At 41.7% G+C, this 10,242-nt stretch overlaps 1 long non-coding RNA gene across 1 annotated transcript; it reads right to left on the bottom strand.

Annotated features, from left to right (window-relative positions):
* Positions 1 to 395: 395 nt before the first annotated feature.
* Positions 396 to 10,230, bottom strand: LOC106701442 (uncharacterized). Its single transcript, XR_001351873.2, has 2 exons — positions 10,093 to 10,230; positions 396 to 1,114 (listed from the first exon to the last, which is right to left on the bottom strand). It is a non-coding gene; the product is annotated as an uncharacterized lncRNA (long non-coding RNA).
* Positions 10,231 to 10,242: the final 12 nt, after the last annotated feature.

A 10,242-nucleotide genomic window follows, 5' to 3' on the forward strand; every position in this document is an offset into this window, starting at 1 on the left:
GGGATCTAACCTGTGTCTCCTGCGTCTCCTTCATTGGCAGGCAAATTCTTCACCCCTGAGCCACGAGGGAAGCCTGACCATGTCATTAGCATGTAATTAATGGATGGAGGAGCCTGGTGGGCTACAGTCCAGGGGGTCCACAAAGGGTTAGGCATGACTAGCTACTGAGCATGCACACACACACACACACACACACACACACACACATGTTAAATACAATGGCCTTTCAGTCATATATAATATGAGAGGAATGAGGTTGTTTTTACAAACGAATTTTCCAGACAAGTGAAGCGCCATCAAGAACCAAAATCAGAAAATGTTCCAAAATTTGCCATTGTTTTTGACAGAACTTAAATGTATTTCATATACTCAATGACCACTTAAAGAAATGCAAGAATTGTTATTTTCTTTATTTATAGCCAATGATCACTTTAAAACACTGATATATGCAATGGCTTCACTAAATAGCCCCAATTATGTTTCTCTAGTTTTTCAAATTTCCTTTAAGTATGTCGTGTCCTTGTCTGTCTGGCTGTTATCTGTCACTTGGTCTGATTGTTCTTGGCTTGCGTTTGCCCACACCTGTTGGCATTTGATCTGTCTGAGAAACCACAAGATAAAGCTTCTAGGAATGAGCTGCATTATTTCACAATTCTCAGTCCAAAGGCCCCAAGCAAAGGCCTAAGAGTCATTCCAGATTTCAAGTAAGGAGAAAGTGCATAGGCTTAGAGACACGTATTTTCCTTGCTACTTTTTTTTTCCTTTTTCCTTTGTAATTTTTGCAAAGTATGAGAATCATCTTGAGTGACTGTGTGTTTTTACATGCTTCAAACCTTGCCTTGCATGTTCTAACACGTATTGCTTTCTAGCCTTTCTAAGTACATTTCCTTATTCATCTCAGGAAGTTAATTTCTAACTGTTGTTAAACTGTTTTCTTAAGTTGTCAAAGATCCCTGGATGATGTCGTAGGGGGACCAAAACAAAAATACATATATGTATATATATTGGAAGGGACTTTTGGTAGCCTGTCTCCTTCTTCTTCATCAAGATTCCTGAAGCAATTTAACTTTCATCTCAGCAGTGCAGCTTGGAATAGATTCAGAAGACTGAATGTCTGTTAAGGAAGAGAAAACATCCCCGTCAGATAGCAATGAGAAAATGTAGTTGCTCTACCCAACCATTTCATAAATAGACACATAGATCCTTCTTAATTTTATTCCCCTGAGACTAATGACTGATCCTAATGAAAATCCCAGTAGAAATCATTGTAACAAAAATAGCCAAAACATTAAGAATAGGACCAGTGAGAATGATGATGGCCGATAAGCATTTGAAATATCAAGCAACCTTGCTAATCCAGCCACAGAAATAAGTACTAGCTCATGTGCTAAATAACTAGACAAAATTGGGCCCTGTTTTACATGAATTAATGAATGTGTGTGTTTTAAGAAAATAATTCTACAATCATCCTTGATTCCCCCCATGTCATGTGGGACCTGGGACCTTAATTCTCTGAACAAGGATGGAACCTGCACCTTCCTAAATGGAAGCACGAAGTTTTAACCACTGGACTGCCAAGGAAGTCCCAGCCCTTCATTGTTTTCAATGGAATTAATGTATGGTTATGTAAGAAGGTCTCAAGCTTGTTTTACACTTTGGTTTTGTGTTACTTATAGTGTAGTAGTGTTTCTAGCAAAACTGTCAATTTCTCTATTTAAATTAGTAAGAAAAGAAACGAAGGAAGAAAGAAAGGGAAAAGGTCATTCTGCAATAAAGCCTCTAACTCCTTTAATCATCCCTAACGTATCTGTAAACCCATAAACTAGCACTTTAAAAAATACTCAGCTCATACCATAAAGGATTTGATGTGACTTATAAAAATAAATAACATTGATAAAGATTTTTTTTTAAGTTGAGATGGTCTGGGCAAAATAAGAAAGAAGAAAACAATAAAACCAACTAGTGAGTAGTCTACAGAAACGTCACACCATATAGTTGGTAGAGCTGTGCTACACACTGGCTCAAAGTTTCTAGTAATTTAACAGAGAAATGAAGAATTTGTAGGACTCATTGGGATCATAAGATAAAAACAATGGTTGAATGATTAATTTTCCCCACAGGACATATAAAAAGGGCTTCCCAGGTGACTCAGTGGTAGAGAATCCACCTGCCAATGCAGGAACTGCAGGAGCCACAGGTTCAATCCCCGGATTGGAAAAATCCCCTGGAGGAGGAAATGGCAATCCACTCTAGTATTCTTGCCTGGAAAATCCCATGGACAGAGAAGCCTGGTGGGCTACAGTCCATACGGCCAAAAAAAGTCAGGCACGACTAAACACACACGCATATAAAAAGGATATTGTGTAACGAAATGCTTGACATCCACAAAAACAGGCCCAGAATAAAGTTAAGAAGCTGTTACAACTGGCCGTTCCTTTACTATTCTTTATTCCTTTGCTACTCCATGATAACATTATGGGAAAAAACCTAACGAACTTTTTGGCCAACCCATATAAGATAATGGTATGATACCAAAAATGCATTTTGTCAGACTCAGTCCTCCAAAGAACTAGAATGTTGATTCTCTGGCTTGATCCCAGGGCAAAACTTATTACCTAAATGGAATTTCCCTCAAATGTTAATTTTTGCAACTGAGCTTTTGATAAGAACTTGATAAAAGATGGTTAAAAGTTATATTCTCAAACAAGAATTCAGGGTGAAGATAGTCTGTGTAGTCAAGTAAAAGCTGAGAAAGTTGAGGAACTAACCAAGGCAAACATCTCAATATCTTCAGGAAGCACCAATATTGTGCCTCCTTAAAAGTTCTGCATCTCTTCAAAATATAAATAAAGGGAAAAGTAAGACTCAAACTACCGCACAATTGCATTCATCTCACACGCTAGTAAAGTAACGCTCAAAATTCTCCAAGCCAGGCTTCAGCAATATGTGAACTGTGAACTTCCAGATGTTCAAGCTGGTTTTAGAAAAGGCAGAGGAACCAGAGATCAAATTGCCAACATCTGCTGGATCATCGAAAAAGCAAGAGAGTTCTGGAAAAACATCTATTTCTGCTTTATTGACTATGCCAAAGCGTTTGACTGTGTAGATCACAATAAACTGTGGAAAATTCTGAAAGAGATGGGAATACCAGACCACCTGACCTGCCTCTTGAGAAACCTATATACAAGTCAGGAAGCAACAGTTAGAACTGGACATGGAACAACAGACTGGGTCCAAATAGGAAAAGGAGTTTGTCAAGGCTGTATATTGTCACCCTGCTTATTTAACTTATATGCAGAGTACATCATGAGAAACACTGGGCTAGAAGAATCACAAGCTGGAATCAAGATTTCCGGGAGAAATATCAATAACCTCAGATATGCAGATGACACCATCCTTATGGCAGAAAGTGAAGAGGAACTAAAAAGCCTCTTGATGAAAGTGAAAGAGGGGAGTGAAAAAGTTGGCTTAAAGCTCAACATTCAGAAAACAAAGATCATGGCATCCGGTCCCATCACTTCATGGGAAATAGATGGGGAAACAGTGGAAATAGTGTCAGACTTTATTTTTGGGGCTCCAAAATCACTGCAGATGGTGACTGCAGCCATGAAATTAAAAGAGGCTTACTCCTTGGAAGGAAAGTTTTGACCAACCTGGATAGCATATTCAAAAGCAGAGACATTACTTTGCCAACAAAGGTCCGTTTAGTCAAGGCTATGGTTTTTCCAGCAGTCATGTATGGATGTGAGAGTTGGACTGTGAAGAAAGCTGAGCACCGAAGAATTGATGCTTTTGAACTGTGGTGTTGGAGAAGACTCTTGAGAGTCCCTTGGACTGCAAGGAGAGCCAACCAGTCCATTCTAAGAGATTAGTCCTGGGTGTTCTTTGGAAGGAATGATGCTAAGGCTGAAACTCCAGTACTTTGGCCACCTCATGGGAAGAGTTGACTCATTGGAAAAGACTCTGATGCTGCAAGGGATTTGGAAGCAGGAGGAGAAGGGGACGACAGAGGATGAGATGGCTGGATGGCATCATCGACTTGATGGACATGAGTTTGGGTGAACTCTGGGAGTTGGTGGTGGACAGGGAGGCCTGGCATGCTGTGATTCATGGGGTCGCAAAGAGTCGGACAGAACTGAGCGACTGATCTAAACTGAACTAAGACACCAAAGTTCTACAGTGCAAAGAACTACCATGCTAATTTTCAGCCTGAATCTTTTCAATATAGATGTTAGCAGCCATTCACTGCAGCTCAAGGAAACAAAAAATATCAGTTGTGCACTAAAAGAAAATTTTAATTTAAGCAATGCTGCTTTCCAGTGAATCCTACACAGTAAATTGGTTCCTTTGGTACACTGACTGCACGCTTGTCCTCAATTTTCATGCTTCCTTCTGTCTACACCCTTTGAGGCTGCCCTCCTATACTGACCCTGGGCATGGACCTACTTTGGCCAGTGTGATAGCAGCAGATTTGACAAGGCCCTTGCCCATTTCTGCTTGCTTTCTTGGAACTCTCATTTCCAAGAATACGAATCCAGGTAGCCTCTTGGAGAATAATAATTGTCTCAGTTGAGGACTCCTAACCTATCAGCCCTCAGCCCACCCACTATCACAAACACAGCAATTGCTTCCATCTGCATTCCATGTAGGAAACAGAAACCACTCTAGATATCAGAAACAGAAAAGGTTTCATACAAGGAATCAGATGCTTCAGAAGTCCACCATGGACGAATGGAGAAGCAAGTTCTCAGGTGGGCCTCCAGGAATAAATCCTAGGTGTCTCAGAACTGACCCACCTTGGGAGCTTATATTTCCTGTATGATCAGAAAGGTTGGAATCAGGACTCACCACTGGACAGCCTGAGATCAAGAACACACCACTGCAGCTGTGATGCAAAGAGCAGGAAGCCAGGATAAGAAGCCTTCGCCATCACCACAGCTGCCCCTGCACGCAGAGTAACTAGTGGACCAGTAATGCCAAAACGGCATCGGCTCATGACTCTGCTTGCTGGAAGAGCAAAGCAGCATGAAAATAGACTCTGTCTCCCCACCACCTTGCAACCCTCACATAAGGTCTCTGACTGGTGGAGACTTATTTATGTCCTGAATCATAACTGCAAGTTGCTGTTGTTCAGTCACTCAGGCTTCCCTGTCCTTCACTATCTCCCAGAGTTTGCTCCAACTCATGGTCTTTGAGTTGGTGATGCCATCCAACCATCTCATCCTCTGGTGCCCCCTTCTCCACCTGCCCTCAATCTTTCCCAGCATCAGGGTCTTTTCCAGTGAGTCAGCTCTTCCCATCAGGTGGCCAAAGTGGAGTTTCAGCTTCAGCATCAGTCCTTCCAATGAATATTAAGGATTGATTTCCTTTAGGATGGACTGGTTGGATCTCCTCACAGTCCAAGAAACTCTCAAGAGTCTTCTCCAGCACCACAGTTCAAAAGCATCAATTCTTCAGTGCTCAGCCTTCTTTATGGTCCATCTCTCACATCCGTATATAACTGCAAGGAAACCTGGACATACAGTTTCAGCTCTCTGGTCTGAGAACCACACCAGCGTGCCAATCTAGCAGAACTAAGGCAGTAACTTCTAATTTTACTAAGAGAGGGACTGATAAACATAGTTTTAGTTTATCAACAATCCATTCATAACAGCTGAAGGGGAACTTCTCTCTCAAGTCATCTAAGAGATTTCATCAATCTCTAGAGATCTAAGGCCTCAGAATAGAATTTAAATACATTGTTTCACTCCATTTCACCTTTCTCATCCCTGTAACTGAACCAGTTCAATTATAAATAGTCATGGGACAACTAAGCCAACATTTACAGTGAGGGGGAAACGATCACTTTCATCCAGTCCACGACCTCCATTCTCAGAATGGTAATAACCAAGAAGTGATTAACTGTGTGTTGTGCTGCGTGTGCTGTGTGTCCAGCTCTTTGTGATCCCATGGACTATAACCCGCCAGGTTCCTCTATCCATGGAATTTTTCAGGCAAGAATACTGCAGTGGGTTGCCATTTTCTCCTCCAGGGGATCTTCCCAAACTAGGGATTGAACCCTTGTCTCTTGACTCTTCTGGATTGGCAGGTGGATTCTTTACCACTAGCGCCACCTGGGAAGCCTACAATTAAATATACATTTCTTTTTACTTTGCGTGGATCCAGAAAGGCTTTAAGGGAGACGCTAACTACAGCCTAGCCTTGGACAAATTGACTGGACTAGTGATGAAACTCTGAATGTCAGGCACATGCAGAGCTCATTTTCACACAAAACAGCTGCAAAGCTTTCTTTATACTAAAGTCACAGATGATCCTAGTCCACTGGTCACCATTAAGTGCACCAGGAAGTCTTGTTTCAGCCTAGGCAGCCACAGAAGCTTGTAGTATCCTTGATGAGAATTCAGTCAAACCTGGGGTGGGGGGAGAGTTGTTAGATAGCAATATATTGAATGAACCAGACCCTTTTTGGGGGATGTTTAAGAATGAAACACACAGAGACTCATTCTGAAGGGGGTGGGAAAACTAAAAGACATAGAGAAAAGGATGCCAGCCAAAGCTAAGATGTAGAAAGAAGAAAAATCAGCTGAAAGAGATAAAGAGAATCAAATGCCAGCTTGGTGGAATGCATAGAAACAGCGATAAACTAAGATATGAGATTGGTAACTCAGAGATACCCTATCTATATACATGAAAAGTCATCTGGCTCTTAGATATTTGTGCAATTTCTTACTTTTTTGTGATTCTTAATAACCACCCCAAGTGATCTCAGCATTTTGTTTCCTTGCAACCTCAGAGAGCCTAACTCATAGACCAGTACTCTCAGAATAGAGGGAAGTCACCTCTCCAGGTTTACCCCATGTGAAAAAGCAGCCTCTAAATGCAAATCAAGTTGGTGACAAATTTACCATTCAGCATGCCCCCATAAAAGTGGCTCCTGGTGACTTGAGGCTTAAGGAATGTCTTCATTTGTTCTTTAACAGACGAGATGTTTGAACAGTTCTTCCTACTATGGGATCCACAGAATAAATTCCTCAAATGACAGAAAGGTGGTCCAACACCTAAGCTGATAGGTGGTGATCTGATAAGGACAATACGTTCATCAACGCAAACCTCATCTGATTTACCAGCTAAAGTAATCAGGACAAAAATGTTCCTATAAGCACAGAGAATGCTAGGGACCGAACTGTGTCTCCCTGGCCTTTGCAAGCTCCTGAGCAAACCCTCTTGATTGCTTTGTGTTGTTTTCTGGTTTCACAGCATGTAGAGATGACTAGAAACCTCATCTTCCAATTCTTGGTCTTCTCTTCATAAAAAGGAGCAGGATGTGATGGGCCTTCCCCACCCCACCCCGTGTCCTCAGCCTGACTTTTGTTTGTGGAAAACTTTAGTCAAAGCATAAGTTTAATCAGAGAAATGAGAACATGTGGAAACAGGGAAACAGTCAAAGGAGAACAAATAATAATAATATACTCATTAAGCATAGTCAAGGACCTTTAGTTCTTTCTCTAACACTGTAGAGAAAATTCTGAGCCATATCTTGTGAACTGTCTTATAGATTCTGAAACCCCTACCAGGTGGAGAAGTTAATTACCTGATGACCAGACTGTAGCCATGACATGGGCTGCCACAATTCCGAGAATTGGCCTCAACACAGTGGAAACCAACCCGCCCTAGAACTGAATATTAATTGTACCTAAAACCACCAAGATGACACTAGTCAGACCACTGCTGACCAACTTGAAGATGACTGTCAGAGCTGACTGTGATGTTTCTGCACATAGCCCTCTTCTTCTGTCTATAAAACCTCTTGCCCCACCGGCTGCCAGCGAGGTGAGTCGGCCTTGGGATAGAGGTCCACCCTCCTGCCCAGCTGTCAGCATCTGAAATAAAGCAAACTTTCCTTTCCACCAACCTGGCCTGTTTATTGGCTTTTGAGCAGTGAGCAGCCAGACCCCACACCTTTCAGTAACATGCAGACACCCATTTAGCCATCCAATAAGTCTCTGCTTCATGCAATGTTCAGTGATATACGCTGGCAATACAGTGCCTACCTACCAGTTGGGAAAGACTGCAACAAATTTTGTCATAACCAGGATAAGTGCTATGAAGAAGCACGGAAGCTGTGAGAATGACTCACAGAGAATGTCTTGGGAGTCATCAAAGGCTTTCTAACATAAGCGTTTGTTTACTGAAGTAGAACTAACTCAGCCAAAAGGGAGCAGGTGAGCATTCTAGGTAGAGCAGAGCAGAGCCTGAGACCTTGAAGCAGAGGAGGTAAAGCAGACAGGATGAACTATTCAGGCTTCTGTGGCCAGAAGACAGAGAGGAAGGCCAACAGGGCAAAGATACAGGTGCCATAAGCAGGGACCAGGACCCAGCCCCCGAGCCATACTGAGTGTGTTTACTTTTTAGTCTGGGCGAGGAATATTTGGCTAATTATTTGGATCCAGTGGAAATTTTGCCCTTGAGCTTTTAATTTCACAATTATGAATACACCATCTACTCCAAGTAACACAAAATGAATTATCTAAAAAGCATTCTTCTTAGCAATTAAATCAATTTAATTCTTGATCAATCACCATACAGAAGATTTTAACTGATTTAATCCTTCCCATTTCCTTTTTAATTTACTAAAATTAATATCAATTTTCAAACTTTGTTATTGTTATTGTTATTTTTATTACTATTTTTGGCAGTGTTGCTAAGGAATGCAGGTTCTTAGTTCCCTAACAGGAATCAAACCCACGCCCCCTGCAGTCAAAGTGGAGTCTTAATCACTGGACTGACAGGGAAGTCCCCAGATCAATGTTTTATTAAAACTTACCATGGAAATTTGATTCATCAATAGTTTTATCCTCGAATTATCTACCATGGTCTCTACCAAGACTTGATACCTTAATTATTATTAAAATTTTATTGTCATCTTTAATCTCTTTCAGTTTTGTTGTTGTTGCTGGTTATGTTTATAAGCAATGGTCTTTTTGAGTTAGATGAATTAGTTTTCATTTATTTATTGTCTAAACCGTAAGGAAATCTCCCATTGTCCTTGGACCACCCTTTGAGGATCGCTGAATGTTTCCCAAAAGGTGGTTCACATACAGTTTGTTTGAGATGGCTGGCAAAAATATTTTTTAATAATTACGCATTTAAGTGCTAATTAGAAAAAGTTATAGTACATGTAACACATTTGATTATTCCTTAAGACACACTAAATCTGTCCCGATTTAAGGAAAATAAATCATTTGCAAGTGTCTGACCAAGGAACAAAAGACAAGCCAAACGTTCTACTCAGTTGTCTATATTTTCTACTAGGAGAGTGGATTACTTTCACTGTGTGAAATTATTCTTTGAAGTATTCTGTCTTCATTCAGTCTTTTGAAATCAGTCATGTGCTGATGTGGGATGACACTGAGGTCAGGTTTTAAAGGACTGTGGGAAAGTAAAAGGGGTTTATAGTTCCAAGAAAAAGCAGGAAAGGGATTTTCCTGGTGTTCCAGTGGTTAAGACATCATGCTTCCACTGCAGGGGAGGCGGGGTTCCACTCCTGTTAGGGGAACCAAGATCTCACATGCCTGTGGGGCGGCCAAAAAACAGAAGAAAAAAAAAGGAGGAAAGGGGAATACAGTTGTCTAACGAAGTGCATTTTGCAATCTAATCTGGGTAGAAATCCTAGTTTTAACACTACTAGCGCTGTGATCTTGTACAAACTACCTTTTGTAAATTGCAAAAGGAAGTACTTAATAAAAGATTGACCACTAGCTAAGATACCAAACATAAAGGAAATAACGGGGCCTGGCACATACGAGCACTCAGTACGTAGTTTTCCTTTCAGATTTTCATTTATCACCTTCAAGTCCCTAGAGCTGCTACAGGGCCCAAGTCTGAGCGCAAGTTCAACCACAGATTTGGAGGATGAAGGCAGGTGCTCGGCCTCGGAAAAAAAGGGGTGCCCACCTGGCTGATATCGTGGGAAGCTCTGGAAGATTTACACGGAAGCTACTCTTGGAAGGAGTGGCAAAACTCAAGGACAAAACTGACAAAACTCAAAAGTCCCCAGCACAGAGCCTGTGAGTCTAAGCGAAGGGAACAAACCTCCGGCAGCGAGCCACATCCGCCAGGCAGCCTACACGTGCGTCGGCCGGAAGACAGAAGGCCCAGCCCGACCGAGCCGCCCCATCGATCGACCAGATCGAGAATCGTCAATTCAGTTCTGGCGGCGCGAACTGCTCCTTCTCGCGAGAC

This window comes from Bos mutus, chromosome 1, assembly GCF_027580195.1.
Source record: "Bos mutus isolate GX-2022 chromosome 1, NWIPB_WYAK_1.1, whole genome shotgun sequence".
Taxonomy (NCBI): domain Eukaryota; kingdom Metazoa; phylum Chordata; class Mammalia; order Artiodactyla; family Bovidae; genus Bos; species Bos mutus.